A 15,477-nucleotide genomic window follows, 5' to 3' on the forward strand; every position below is an offset into this window, starting at 1 on the left:
CATATTGATATGATACAATTCGAACCTGCGCCAATTGTTGAGTATATTAATTGTATTCGAATTCGATTTCAATAAAACAAGAGGTTTGGTTAAGGTAAGAACAGAGAACAGAAATAGATAATTCGCCACTAAATTACTTTACTATACTAGTTTACGACAACGTAAGCTGTAAGCTTCAGTCCCTTCGTTTGTTGTCAATTTATTTGTGAGAGAGCAATGGAGGCTCAGTAAAACACACGTTCATTGAATGATTGGTCGCTCTCACGGCTCACACCAGCGTTTCGCGAACAATCCGAACATATACAAGATACAGTGATTTTCATCGACACCGATTATTTGATGACTTGAAATTGATTCGTGAATTTTACTCCGAGTCGCGAGTCAATCCACATTTCTGATGGGCCGAGTCAAGTCAAGTCAAGTCATTTTAGTAAAGCGACTCGAGTCTAGTCAAGTCATACGAAAAAGGTGACTCGAGTCATGACTTGACTCGAGTCATCCCAACTCTGAATATGAGCTTATAATATACGGTATCCATCATACTGCAGCGCGTGCATTTGAGATATGCTTCCGAATCAATGATGTGATTATAAGACATTGATGCATGTTTGGTTGGGGATTGATGACCTAACTTTTCAAAATGTATGAATTGCAAATTCAATTGGAACAGCAGAGTGGCGCAGCGGAAGCGTGCTGGGCTCATAACCCAGAGGTCGATGGATCGAAACCATCCTCTGCTATTTTTGCGGGGCCATATTTATTACGTGGCCGCGATTACCTTCTGTGCCCATTGCTCATAGAACTACGACAGACCTACGCGAGAACCAAATGAGTCTCCAGCGGTCGCAGTAGCGAATATTCAAATGAAAGATTTGAAAGTCGTAGTGGTGAAAGGTTCATATGAGCAGCAGTTGAACATGCGTCAGTCGACCCTAAGGAAGATACTAACGGAGTTTTCGATCAGGACGTTGCTCATCATCGCCCACGTGGAGACTTAACGGGAATTTAGTTAATATTCCCGAGTCTCGACACGGAGATTGTTTCTTCGGCGCACAGTGCGGCAACGCAACTGATGCCAGAGATGCTGGTGTGAGTCCGGTGAATGAGAGTTTTCTGTTCTTGGTAAGGGACGGAAACCCTGCCCAGTACTCTGAATGTCTAAGTCAGTGGTTATCAACCTTTTTCGCGTCGTGGACCCTTTTGACCGTCACGGACCACTGCGGACCCCTCCAGTTTTCGTTCCAATTTAGATCAATTGTCGTGTAACTGTCATCTGTCTTGTGCAAATACTAACTGTGGGCTAGAGATAAGCAGCAACAACATGAATTTTCCTGAAAATTGCAACTTTCTAATTATGTAGAAATTGAGAAGACTTATATTATTTCAAAGCGAATTCTGTAGTTACATTTCTTGAAATTTCTTGAAAATTTGTGCCGTCGATTTGATATGAACGAGCGACAAAAAGCAATGTTCACAAAAATAGTTGGTGGCGAATGTGATAAGTAACGTGTAACGCTTCCGACGACACCTTTGCTTATATGATAACAACATATGTGGCACCAAAATTAAGAAACAGATTTTAATGACCATATCACGTCCAGTCTAGTCATTGCAATCTATATAGCAACTCATCTTGAGGTTATTCTGGAATAACGATTATGTATATCACAGGAGCAAGTGTATTTTTGTATCAGTAGGATATTGGCGATTTGGCAATTAAAATGAGTCAACACAGTATAATATTTCACCTCAGAATTCCTACTTAAGTGTTGGAGGTTTATCTAGGCTCTTCCTCGAAGTGGGCCGTACTATAAGTCGGCAGTTAGGGAATAAAAATTAAGAATATAGGCCTGATGTAAATGACCGTAGTAGTCGACAAGCACCATGAATACCTCGAAACAAACAAACATACAAACCTCAGACGGCAATTCTGTTTATGTGAGTCCTGAAGTTTTAGCAGTTATGTCGCGAAACAGCATTGTGAGTTCTTTACTTTAAAGAAAATACAAATTAGGGTATCGTAGGGTTAACATATTTTGGGAATCTGAAAAGAGGACACTTTTTCAAAATTTTAAAATTTGCATGTTCGGAGGAAAATCCTGAAAAAATGGTAAATTTTCCACTTCGTAAGTCGGTTGACTTAAGGTCAACTGTGCGGCTCAGCTCTCGATATACCCACCAGAGCGTTACTTTGGTGCTGATTTAAGTTATCTCAGTCGAATTTGGCCGTATATTTGACAAAAAATCTCAAAAAAGAGGAAAAAATCTCAAAAAAGAGGACAAAATCTCAAAAACGAGGACAAAAGGGCGTCCTCCGAGGACACTTTCGAAAAAGTCAAAAAAGAGGACAAATCCCCGTAAAAGAGGACGTATGGAAACCCTAGGTTATCGACAATTTTGCATATTTTGAGGTTTTGCGAACGCCCTGAAAGTGCCCGGTTGAGAACCACTTGTCTAAGTGAAGAAATACAAGTGAAGGTGGGTAAACGACGGGAGTAACTGGCTGCCCGTCGCTTCAATCAGTACCCAAAGAGTAGCTCCTAGTTTCAAAAAGGTTGCTGACTCCTGCGATACAGGAAATAAAATACTTTACAATGAACATGTGAGAGTATTTCGACATTACCATACGCTGTCCATCAATCTAACGACCTCCTGGACCTACTGATATATACCGATTAGCAGTAGGGATGGCGTCAACGTGAGGTTCACGTTCGCGTTCTGTGAGTGAACCTAAGATATTTAGAGGTTCACGTTCACAAACGAACCTTGGTAGGTGCACTGTGAACCTTTTTCATGTACTACAATTTTTCACGTCGTTTACCATCTTTGGTTGAAATTCTTTGCAATTCAACTTCGGACCCTCTATGCATGGTGCTGGCATCATAAAAAATCAACACTAATCCAACAAGCACCTTGCAAATCTCAAAAATTTTACTTGCTTTGTTACAGAAGTTTGGGCGAAATATTCAGCTTTCCGTATATGAATATTTAGTGACTCTCTTCTGCAAGCTTGACCCGCAATCAAACAACATCCAGAATGAAATACAGTACATATATGTGATCAGCAAGTAATGCTTATTCAACCAATCAATGAAATTGGCATAAATAATACATTGTTGTCAAATGTAAGAATTCTAGCAGGCGTACGGGATCCATGATGATATATTTGGTGTATCATAAAAACCAAATCCGTGCAATTGGAGTGTTGGCTACTGTAAAACATGTTTATGGGGTAATATCGGTAGCAAGTCCAGAAACCCATTTTACACTCTGTTCATTGCCCAATATCAGGCCTAGACAAAGTGCGGCCCGCGGAGCTATTCTGTGCAGTCCGCGTAAGGTTGCTTGAAATTGAAAATATAAAACCTACTTTTTAATGTTGTTGCGTGGACTAAAACCATAGGATATATAAGCTGGACCGTAAATTCGTTTACTCTCAAATAGGGATAAGGTGAATGTGAGGTTCACGTTCGCGTTCTGTGTGTGCACCTCAGAAATTTAGAGGTTCACGTTCACAAACGAACCTTGGTAGGTTCTGCACTGTGAACCTTCTTCATATATTACAATTTTTACTTCATTATAACATCTTTGCATGAAATTTAATGCATTTCAACTTCCACTCTATGCATGGCGCTGGCAGCATGAGAAATCAATACCAAACGAGCATGCACCTTGACAATCTCAAAAATTCTACTTGTTTTGTTACAAAAATTTGCTTGAGATATCCAGCTTTTCGTTTGTGAATATTTAGTGACACTCTGCTAGGGTCTACGCCAGTGGTCGGGAACCTATGGCTCGCGAGTCATATATGGCTCTTTTGGGTATAAGATATGGCTCTTTGCCAAATATTTATTTTTGCACTGAATTGATCAATATCGCAGCGACTTGTTGCTAAATTTTCATCACGATCGAAATAACTATTCTCGTGGCAGTATAAACATGTATTTGAGAGGTAAAGACAATGCCGTCTTCAGGTTTAGGGGCTCGGACCCCTCTCTTCAAAATCATCAAATATAAGTTACTGTCACGCCGGCGGCCAATATCACTCGCAAATTCCATGCGCCGGCATTGTTTGTAATATACTGGAGCCGAATCTCGGCACTTGTTAATTGGCACGCTAATGATTAGTTCTCTGATTGCGCCGTTTATTTAGTTGCCTGGCATAACGACTTCGTGCTGTTAAGATGTCTCTTCTGTAATAAACGTTTATTGTGTGGCGACATCGTTTTGTGGTGCAACAGGGAGTACAGGCTCTGTATCCTGGCGTGGTGGCAGCGATGGGATTCGAACCCACCCCATCGAAATGACTACTGACTCAAACCTCCTGGCGATGTATCCGAATCGAAATCATGAATTGTGCGATACGTTGAGTCGAAGAGCACAGCAGATATGGCGTCGCCCATTTCAAAACGCAGTTTTCAAATACACATTGTCTTCCTGATCTACGGTGCGAAATGAACTGCTGTGGATGTGACATTCACAATTACAAACTCGAATCACAAACAACGCCATAGCTATCCACGTTCCGTATTCTCCACGTTCTGTGTAGTATAAAATTTATGCGTGTAGCGCAACGTTATGTTACCGCCGAATACTTTGAGAATGGAGAAGTAGATAAGTATTTAGGGCGGAGATAATAAAGTTGGATTAGCAGTAGAAGTCGATTATCGCCTTCGTCAGGATTTAGCAACCCAGGATTAAGGAAACCGGTTGATCGCAGCGCATAAAGTTAGTGTTAATCTCTTGATTTATCAAACCGGAACAAACTATAGATAACTTGTTATCGATAAAAACTGCCTACCATTCCTACGCACAAATATTTCCGATAATGACCGTGCCAGTGGTCTCTCAGGTAATAGCTTCACTAATTATGTTCCCGCCATTGCAGAGCGATACCAATATTCTATAATCCATTTCTTAGCGGTACCGAACGAACTGGACACGACCTTAATTTCGCGATGATGATAATTCGACATATTACAGTGACAGTGTCGCTATCAGCAGGCTGCTGTTGTTGAAAATGATGATTTTCATGGTACATGAGATATAGCCAGGCCTGTTTATTTTTGGATTTCTCCAAAAATAACAAAAATAGCTTAGTTTTGGATGTTTTCAAATTTTATTTTTGGAGAATCTCCAAAAATAAGAAATGAAGGTGTTATTAGCCCTATTACTACTGGAAAACTCCACCGAAAGTACGTTATTATCATGTATTAAAGTGCTCTAACACATCGACATCATCAGTGATCTTGATCTAACTTTCCAATACATTCGTCACAAATTAATTCGTTGGCCTGGAGAATGTCCTCTAAAGAAAAATAGGTGAGAGACACCCGGCCGAGACCCTTATCCTTTTCGAGATATCGGCCTCGACCGTCGCAATTGTGGGAAACGTTGAGCCTAGGGGTCCAAAAACAGATGGGTGGCAAACTCTCCAACCTCCTCAAACTTCTGAGCCTTTGCTCCTGACAAGCGCTCGTAGTAAACAGTAATGCGCTTGAAACCTCATATCCTCCACGAAGATGCGTGTCTCATTGAACTTGACAGCCCAACACCCTCTGACCAGATAACCTTCCTTGTGGCGGGCGTCGTTGTCGCAGTCCTCACCTGGACACAGAGCTCGAAGGCGTTCGACCAGGCGCTGGAGCTCCTCCTACGCCACGATCAGAACGCCAAGACCCTGAAGCTTCCTGACGGTGGTGCTCAACTCTGTGACTATGCGATTGACAACGATCAGTTCACACTACTGCAGCGAAGGTGTGCCGGACTTTTCTCGTCCATAACACCAAGGAGTTTAGTACGGTGTCCAGTCAATCAAGAGGTCACCTTTTTCATTGACAACCAACGGGCGTCAACAAACTTGGGACACGTACTTTCCATCTCCTGGATCAAGTTGTGTTGCCATCTGAGGCAGCCAATAGGTCCCGTCATCGTGTAGACGAAGTGATTGTGACATAGGCGGTGGTAATTGATTTCGCCGTTCCCATTGCCTCACTCAGGCTGCCTGCCCGTCTTCTCTACGTGTCGCACTGTGAAACTTACAGGAGTGCAAAGACTGAGGGGGCGGGAAGCCAAGGTCAGCAGAAACGTGGACTGGAATGAGTGGAAGTAGTTTTAGCGTTTTGGTGACCCCTCCCTCACACACATGCTGTTTTTATGAGTTTCCTGGTTGTTTACATCGCTCTGACTTGTTTATTTCACTGAAAAACTTGAAAAAACATCATCCAAAAAAATCTTATTTTTGGATGTTTTCAAATCTTATTTTTGGAGAATCTCCAAAAATAAAACCCAACATCCAAAAATAAACAGGCCTGGATATAGCTGTTTCATTCAACAAATTGACAACTGATGGCCTTTAACGCGTTTTCGCATTATGATGTAACAGATAACGCCACTTGATTGAAAACTCGGGACACCTCGACTAACCATCGGGCGTAACCTTTCCATCTTGATGAGTCGCAATTAGCAGTATTCAATCACACGATTAGCAATATTCCGGATCAGCTAACTTTATTATCTCCGCCTGAGATGCGTCCCGATTAGCAGTTTTTAATTACATGATTAGCATTCTCCCGGATCAGCGTTAAATTTTCTCCGATTAATATTGGAACAGATCAACAACAACTTAGATATAATTATTATTGTGCCATAGTAATAGCATTGTTTCTTAACCTTTTTAGCGACCTTACCCCTTGTGCTTTCAATAAGATTTCCCGTGCCCCTGCCCATTGTTAACACAATTTCTGATGGTACCTATATAAAAATCAGAAAGACCATTCACATAAAATCGGGCATAGCGCGAAGGGTATTTTCCAGTTGCATGAATTGGCCCAGGAGATATTCCACAGCATATAGGCCTATTTCCACAATGCATCTCGTACACCCTGTTGTGGTGCTTCGTACCACGAAGGGGCTATGAACCTCTGGTTAAGAACCCCTGGAATAGAAACGACCAATCGCCAAAGAATCCGTTGGTGTTACAGCTGTGTAGCGTACTATTTTACTCGCCACCAACAATAACATGGCCCGTCTGTGCTTTACCTCTCGTTTCGAGCTTTATTTTCGAACAATAAATATCAGTTTTTACAGGGAAAATGTGGCGCACACGAGGAATCCCATGCAGTGAGTTCGAATTAGTGCTACCATGACGTCACGAATTTCCAATTGTGACGTAACAATTGATTGGCATGTATGGCTCTTTGAGAGTTGAGATGGAAAAAATAGGGCCAATATGGCTCTTCGGGCAAAAAAGGTTCCCGACCACTGGTCTACGCTTTACGCTAGGGTTAGCATATACGTCCTCTTTTTTAAGATTTTGTCCTCCTTTTTGAGAATTTTGGTCAAAATTACGGCCAAATTCGACTGAAATTAGCACCGAAGTAGCGCTCCGGCGGGTATTTCTGGAGCTGAGCCGGTAAGTTGACCTTTTTTTAGTCAACCACCTGATAATGTGAAGGTAAAACTGTATTTCAGGTGCTGAACGAGAAAGTTGACCTTTTTTTAGTCAACCACCTGATAATGTGAAGGTAAAACTGTATTTCAGGCGCTGAACGAGAAAGTTGACCTTTTTTTAGTCAACCACCTGATAACGGGAAAGAAAAACTATATTTCGGGCAATGAGCGAGAAATTTGACCTCTTCAAATTTCCAAAATATGGTAACCTTATTTTACGCATATTTACAAAACAAATTCTTGCCGCGTTATATTTACATATATGCCTACCGCTTACAAATTCGCCGCAATAATCTAGTCAGCAGAAAGAAACTGCTTAAAACTGCGATATGCGAAGCCTGAAACTCGGTATAGCATTGAAATTTTCCTTCAGAGAAGGCAGAAAAGGGAGTCTAATATGGTCGAGTGTTAATATGTCGCGATTACGCAGCCTGCACGTATAACTCGCATGTGCAATTCAGATTCCAAATAAAGTCAATATAACAAATTATGCCGTAACAACTAAAGTAACAAGAGGTCACCAAACCTTCTTCGTTGTCGTTGTCACATTACTCATTACAATGACTGCATATGGTCAGTGCTTCAAATTGTTTCTTGATACGTTTCCCAATCGCTAATTCGTAAAACAAGTCAATCAGTGCCCGTGATCACTATATGAGTCAGGGATATCTAGATATCTAGATATCCCTGATATGAGTTATCATCACCCATAAAGGATGAACGGGCATGTCAAAAGTGAAAGCCGAACGATCAAATTCAAAGGAGGTTATGAGCACAAGATATTATTTTACCGGAGTCTTTACCAGTCTTTTTCGTAATTAGTGCCGAGCAAGTAGCGGTGGTTAAGGAGTAACATTTCAGTCTCTCTTATGGTAAAAGCACGAAGACGTACAGTCGTACACTCTGGCAAGGGAGGGCGTGGGCTAATTTCAGAAGAACTATAAGTTTGACTTAACAACAAGGCTATTTCACCAAGCTGCACAGTGCATACTAGGTTTATGACTAGAAAAAAAATTTCAAAATTTTGTGTGTCCTGCAGTCACAAATGATGAGCTTTTGTGTCCTGATTTCAAAACTCACAAAAGTTAAGACTGTTTGAACAAAAACCTCCCGCACAAAAATTTTCCAGTTTTCACTGTTTGGAGGATAGGCTTTCTTTTGTAGATACAGACTATATAATTTATTTATCGACTGATTTGAATTTAACTGACCCAATTCCAATTGCGAAGATTTAAAATAGTATTTTGGTACATTTTTATCGGCCAGATTGAATTATTCCTATCGTGTTCTTGTTTACAGTCAATATTAAATAATTAATAAATAATTATTAATTTCGATTTTAGATGTAGACTGTATATATCGTATAATTTCAATTTGTCTGACACAAATCAAACTGGGTGTTCGAAAAGGCGAAAGTAGAACAACTCTAGGTATTTTCAGAAGTCTAGAAAGCCGCTTAGAAAAATATGATGTACAGGAAAATTTGAAAATCTCATATATCATATGTGACACCGTAGCATCTGTTGATACTGGACGGCAGAATGGCGTTGTTTCGAAACTGCGAAATGCAATGATGAGCATGGGTTTTCATATCCCTTGCCAACATCATATTATCGATTCTTAAAGCATACATTAGAGTTCTTCGATCCAACGTCTTCAAGAAATCCAACTCTCGGCTACAAATTTGGAGATGATGTGGTAAAACACTACGAAAACTAGGTGCAATCCACCAAGCACGAATTTCAGATAAAAATATTAGGAAACCGAGGATGTAGGGATGATTTTAAGTTTATCTATGGCATGTGCAGAACATGCCGTTCTTTCAAAGAAAATAGTATAGATTACCACTGATCAAATGGCGTGAACTTCCATCTCTACGCAATGCGAGAGGGTGCTCAAGGGTTGCGTTGCGTACTTCCACTTCCCGAGATAGAGAATAACTCTGGAGATGCTTAGTTGTCGCAAATGCGTGTCAGGAAGATTGGCATTCTAACCAGATGTCTAAAGATGGAATATACTAGAGCCCGACCGATTATCGGTTCGTCGATAATATCGAGACGATATCACACTTTGAAAGAATTATCGGTATCGGCCATTGGAGCAGAAAAATTAACGGCAATTTGCGTGTGGCGTCACAACATGGCGGAAGGAAGCCAGAAAACTATAATCTTTGATCGCTAGACTGAGAATATTGATATATTTCATATAGCTTACACTTTACAGGTGTCCAGATGCAGCCTTTCTAGTTCATTTTATGTTCAAGTATAACAATGGCTGTAAAGAAGTTCAAATAAATGCCCTCTGAATATTTGAAAATGTGCTTATGTATACATCCAACTTCTTTTGAATATCGGCTGAATGTATTGGGGTTATCGGCTAAGGTGTGAGATATTGGTTTTATCGGTATCGACCAGGGTTGTAATGACTCGAGTCATGATTTTTCGGTGACTCGACTTGACTCGAGTCATTTTATTGAAATGGGTAAATGACTCGACTCGACTCGAGTCAATATTTGGATTGACTCGACTTGTACTCGAGTCATTACGCATGACTCGACCCAAGTCATTGACTCGGCTTATTTTATATGACTTGAAGATGTAGAAATTTGCAAATCGTAATGGCTAGATCAACGCATCTGACGAATTCTGCCGTGATCGCTAATTGTCACCACTGCTTCCGATGCACTCGTCTGATATCAGATATGCCGCCGTAAAAACAACAGACAATGGTACATATTAGCAATGCATTGCACAAAATGATCCAGTAATGAAGGTGCAATAGATCCTCCGCTATCAAAGTACTCAAGACTTTTCAATTATACAATACTCTTCAATTATACAAGCAAACAATCGAAGCAAAGTTCAATTAGAGCCAATGCAATGACTCAAGACTCAGATGGTCAAGAGCTTGAAAGAGCTCAGCGGTTCTCAACCTTTTTTGCCCCCCTTTATGATAGTGAAAAATTTCGCGCCCCCTTATCGTCATATCACAAAATCCAACCGGGATGCTAGCAACCTCAATAGATTGTTTGATGTCATGGAAGGTTATGACTGTTGATGAGAGAATTGAAAAATATGAAATTTGGTCTATATACAAAGAAACACACGTGAATTAGAGGTAAATTTCGCGAGCGCGAAAAAAAATTTCAGTTGACCGCTTCTTCGCGCCCCCATCGGATGTTTCACGTTGCCAGACGTCAGGAATTTCCCGGACATGTCCGGAACTTCACTGTTAAAACTGCGTCCCGAATGAATTTCGAAAATATGCCGGAATGTCTGGAATTTTGAAGTAAGCTCATATTTTTTTCCTAAATCAACATAAACAATATTATATTTGGGTAGATTTATGCTACGTGAAATATTTGTTTGCGCTACGCGCAATTTAGTATCACATATGTCGTTAATATGGGGACTACCGCCCTCGCAAAAACTGCGATCAAAGATAAATAAAAATAACATTCATTACAGAAATAAGTCTAATTGTAATCGCAATTACAATTATACAAGATAACGGTATATTCGTAGAGTCGGTTTACGCCGTTTCGGTGCTTTATTCAAAGAAAGAGGTTCTAAACCTGGGGGTAGTTTGCCTTTATTATGGGGTTCGTGAAGATGTTGAATGCAATCAAATCAGTTTCCAAATATGCCGTGGATAAGTCTGGGCAAATGTGCCGACCTTTAATTAGTAATCAGCCTATCAAATTTTGAGCTGGGCCACGGAACATTTTCATATTGGAAATGGAGTCGCGACCATAAACGGTTGGAAACCAGCAGGTGTGCGGTGGTTATAGATCAGTGATGCATTGCGCACAGGCATTAGGCTGATAAATAATCCTATCGATGTGACATGAGCATGACTTTACAATGTACAATTACTATGTACAATTTAAAGAAGTATTCGGAAAATTTGAAAAAATGATTTTGAACAGCCCCGTTGTACAATAATTTCTCCAATGCTGTAAATGCGATGTAGTCTGTAAGGCAATTGGGAAAACCTTTAGTAATATCAAACGGTATCAGTTCTTTTGTGACTGCACAGTGCACATAGCTGCACGCTTTTACAGCATGCTGGCCTGGTGACAATACCTCTCCAGACATAAACATGCATTTGTTGATTCTCTATTAGCTCTGACGCGAATTCGTTGGTTCTTTATCAGATAGCATGTAGACGTGAATTCGTTGGTTCTCTATCAGCTATTTGTGAGCTGTCGTCGATGTGCTCGAAATAAAAACTGAATGCTTGCTTTTGTGATGTATATCGGACTGACAAGACAGATATTTGATTTTGAGTTCTAAGATTAGTGGAGTTATCATTTTGGCGGCCTGTCTTGTCTACCTGTAGCATCAGAATTCGATATCACCCAAGCAGGATTGAAAACATGAGTTGAGCATGACTTCAATACTGTGACTTGGACTCGGACTCGAGTCATAACACTATGACTCGGACTTGACCCTTTAAATGGTGACTTGGACTCGGACTCGACTCGGTGATGAACTGAAAATGACTCGACTTGACTCGAGTCAAAACCACAAAAGTAAGATTGACTCGTGACTCGGAACCATGTGACTTGGTTACAACCCTGGTATCGACGCAAAAATCCAATATCGGTCGGGCTCTAGAATATACCAAAGATTATTTGCTGCTATCTTTGCGGTCGAATGTCCTGCAGCGATAAAGTGCCCCAAAACCCCATTGGAAGTCGGATATGTCCGTCGTAGATGTCCCTGGCACTAACATAATAACAGAAAGGGAAGTCAAATTGATGAATGAACTTTACAATAAGTGTAAAAGGGCATATATTTGAAGATTAAATTTGTAGCAAAGAATATCTTTGAATTTTAAATTTTTTCCATATTTGGACCAGTGTCGAAAATTGATGTTAGTTTGTGCGGGACATTTTTGTCGATTTGAACAAAATGATTATAATTTTATTAATTTATACCAAAATGTTCATCAATTCCTGCTACAGGCAAAAAATTTTTTTTAGTCACACTGCTCGGAAGGCAGCAACCAAGAAAATAAGTATCACAGTGGTATGCCAAATGCATTTCAATATCTTTATAAAAACACGAGGAAAGTGGTTTAAAAAGAGTTCAAAATGTATCATCCCCTGCGCAGCATTTATCAACAGTGTAATTCACTGCTTTCAATGTAGAAATAAAATTAACAGGCTGGAGAATACAGCTACAATTTTCGACTCGGCCCGGCAACATATTTTCTGCTTCTCATTTGACTCGCGGGAAAAATAATTGTCCACCCTGGGACTAGTGCTACAACGTTACTATGCATCGAGAAACATTGATTACTGCCTTAGAAATCATCAAATAGGTATAATATTGATCACCAATTTACAATTTTCCAGGGTAATAATGCTGTAAATGTATCACCCAATCACAGTCGAAGTTTTTCGAGCGGAGAAGATAACGGGATTGCTAGTATACATCAGCATGTTCAACGCGAGATGCACACCTTCCATTTTGAGACTTTTCCGCTAAACCTAACCTATATCACATGTAGAGAATTTCAGTAACAACTTTGCCAGAGCAGTTGCAACCTACGGTTTGGTCTAGGAAACAAAGCGTATTTCAATATTAATTTTAGTATGACTCGAAGTGACTTCATTAATAAAAGCCAGTCAATATTGATATTGATGTTGCTCTCTTTAATCGAATTCTGGGCACAGAAGAATGAGTCAGAGAGGTGTCGTATACATATGTGCCAAGCCCCGGATTGCGCAACCCATCGTAAACCAGCTCAGAAGTAATAATAATTGGAATTAATGGAATGCTATTGTCGCACTGAATCCAAAAATCCAGCGCAGCGGAAGCGTGCGCAATTGGTGCTGTGATAATTACGACAGTTCCGCTTTGTTGATCATCGCCCATAGAGCTTTGTCTGTGGGGCCACAAAGCTATGTCAAATCGAAGGACGGTTTGATATTTTCAAACAAAAATTGGTTTATATACCGCCGAGTGTGCTGTCTTCGATCCGATATTTATTTCCGTTCGGAATGGGAAAGAAGTGGTTTCGGCCACAATTTGGGAAAATTGCAGAGAAATTATGTAAGTTTAAATGTGGGGATTTCTAAAAATTGATATTTTTTGCGTTAAATATCATTGGTATAGGAATGAAAGGGAAATAAGAGAAAAGGTCGGTAACTACTACAATCTACTAGTTCTGTTAAAATTGCACCTGGTCCTTGCAATTATAGCATTGTTTCTGTAATTTGGCAGAATATTAGTTACGTGTGGGAACAAAATGACCTGTGACAAAAAGGTATCACCAATATAGCAGAGGATGGTTTCGATCCATCGACCTCTGGGTTATGAGCCCAGCACGCTTCCGCTGCGCCACTCTGCTGCTGCTGGGAACAATTGAGCATATGAATAATAATTGATGCATAGTGAGCAATTACGAATTCGACCGCAACCAAACATGCTCAATATGTTATAAACACAAATCGCAACATGCTTGATTCTCAAGCATCTCTTCAATGCACGGGCTGCGCAATTGTAGTTTTCGAGCACGTATACACATACTCATTCATTCTGTTATAAGCGGATTCTTGTTGGGCTTGCGACCGAGCGACACTCTTGTAGAACTGCACCTCCACGCTATTCAACCGATTCACGACAAAGGCAACGAAATGCACGTATACTCCCGCCTTCCTAAGCCTTGGCATCATATCACACCTTTATAGTCATGGACATTTTACACCGGACGGTATTCTCTAAACCAGATGTCCCCAACCTGAAGGCAATGGTTCCCAAGGGGCAATGAATATTTTTCAGGGGGCACGAAAAGTCTTCAAAAAATTATAATTTCAAAATCTATCACAAAAGAAATCAATGAGTTGAAATTCAAGTCAAGTCAAATCAGCGCACATCTCAATGGTGGTTCGTAATGTGGACACTGAGTGTCGCTGTGGTTGATTTGTTATTGCCGAACCATATGCAGCAGTGATTTGCCTGAGTACGACTTTAGAAACAGTATGCTGGTTGGATATCGCAAATCCAAATAATATATAATTCATTTAGAACAGAGATGCACTCCCACATTCCTGGATTCCACTGTAAATTTTACCAAAGCGCAAAGGTCCGGCACCACATCAAAGGCTATTTTTCCATTACGTTTGAAATTCAAGTATGATAGATTGCTAGATTGACTGTTTTCCGCATATTATAGTATGAGGAGCCGCTATGCGTTCCTGGATGTCACTGGACTTCAGCCCAATCGCAAAAGACAGGTACAGGCCAAAATTCCGTCGTGATATTGCGATTGGATCTAGAACAAAAAATTTAATGAAGACAAGAAGAATGCTTGGGTCAATCGTTGGGGAATTTATTTTGTCGGTACGAAATAAATGAAGCCAAGTTGGCAATATTATGCACCAGCCTCGCAAATAAGGATGAGATTAGAATCATCAACCAATAACTCTGCCGCGACCAGGGGTACATCATTCCGAAGGTATCACAACTCGGGGCAGAACCGGGTGACCGGGTCTCGATTCCGTGACATTCGCGTTATTCGCACGACACTAAAGCCAGCTGAGATAACCGGTTGACTGACATTTCATAAGCAACGAATTTCCGATCAATCCCGATCATCCCGGCTCGTTTGCTCTCCCAGGATTGCTAATATTTGCAATAAAGCGGGTTTGTAACAAATCTCTTCATAAGTACTGAGACTAATCTCCAATTATCGATGCATGGAATTAGATTATAGGGTATATATTAGACTGTAAGGTTACTCTAAGTTGGTTATGTACGGAGCTGAAAAAAAAACACGATATATTACAAATGCAATGGTGAATATTGCGGAGTCTACCATGCTAGTATGACACTCTTCGTACAGCATAATGGCGATAAACAAAGAGTGAAAATAAAATCGAAATTAGCAGAGGATGGTTTCGATCCATCGACCTCTGGGTTATGAGCCCAGCACGCTTCCGCTGCGCCACTCTGCTGCTATGTAGCGTAACTCGGAACGTAATTATATTATTCAAAATGGTAATTATGTCTTAAT

At 40.5% G+C, this 15,477-nt stretch overlaps 3 non-coding genes across 3 annotated transcripts; 1 reads left to right on the plus strand and 2 right to left on the minus strand.

Annotated features, from left to right (window-relative positions):
* The first annotated feature begins 668 nt into the window (after positions 1-668).
* Trnam-cau (transfer RNA methionine (anticodon CAU)) lies at positions 669-740 on the plus strand. Its single transcript has one exon. It is a non-coding gene; the product is annotated as a tRNA-Met (tRNA).
* A 13,000-nt stretch (positions 741-13,740) lies between these two features.
* Trnam-cau (transfer RNA methionine (anticodon CAU)) lies at positions 13,741-13,812 on the minus strand. The gene has a single exon. It is a non-coding gene; the product is annotated as a tRNA-Met (tRNA).
* A 1,534-nt stretch (positions 13,813-15,346) lies between these two features.
* Trnam-cau (transfer RNA methionine (anticodon CAU)) lies at positions 15,347-15,418 on the minus strand. The gene has a single exon. It is a non-coding gene; the product is annotated as a tRNA-Met (tRNA).
* Between the last annotated feature and the right edge of the window lie 59 nt (positions 15,419-15,477).

The sequence above is a fragment of the Botryllus schlosseri genome, chromosome 14 (genome assembly GCF_051294905.1).
Source record: "Botryllus schlosseri isolate E-star chromosome 14, Bs_hap1, whole genome shotgun sequence".
Taxonomy (NCBI): Eukaryota; Metazoa; Chordata; class Ascidiacea; order Stolidobranchia; family Styelidae; genus Botryllus; species Botryllus schlosseri.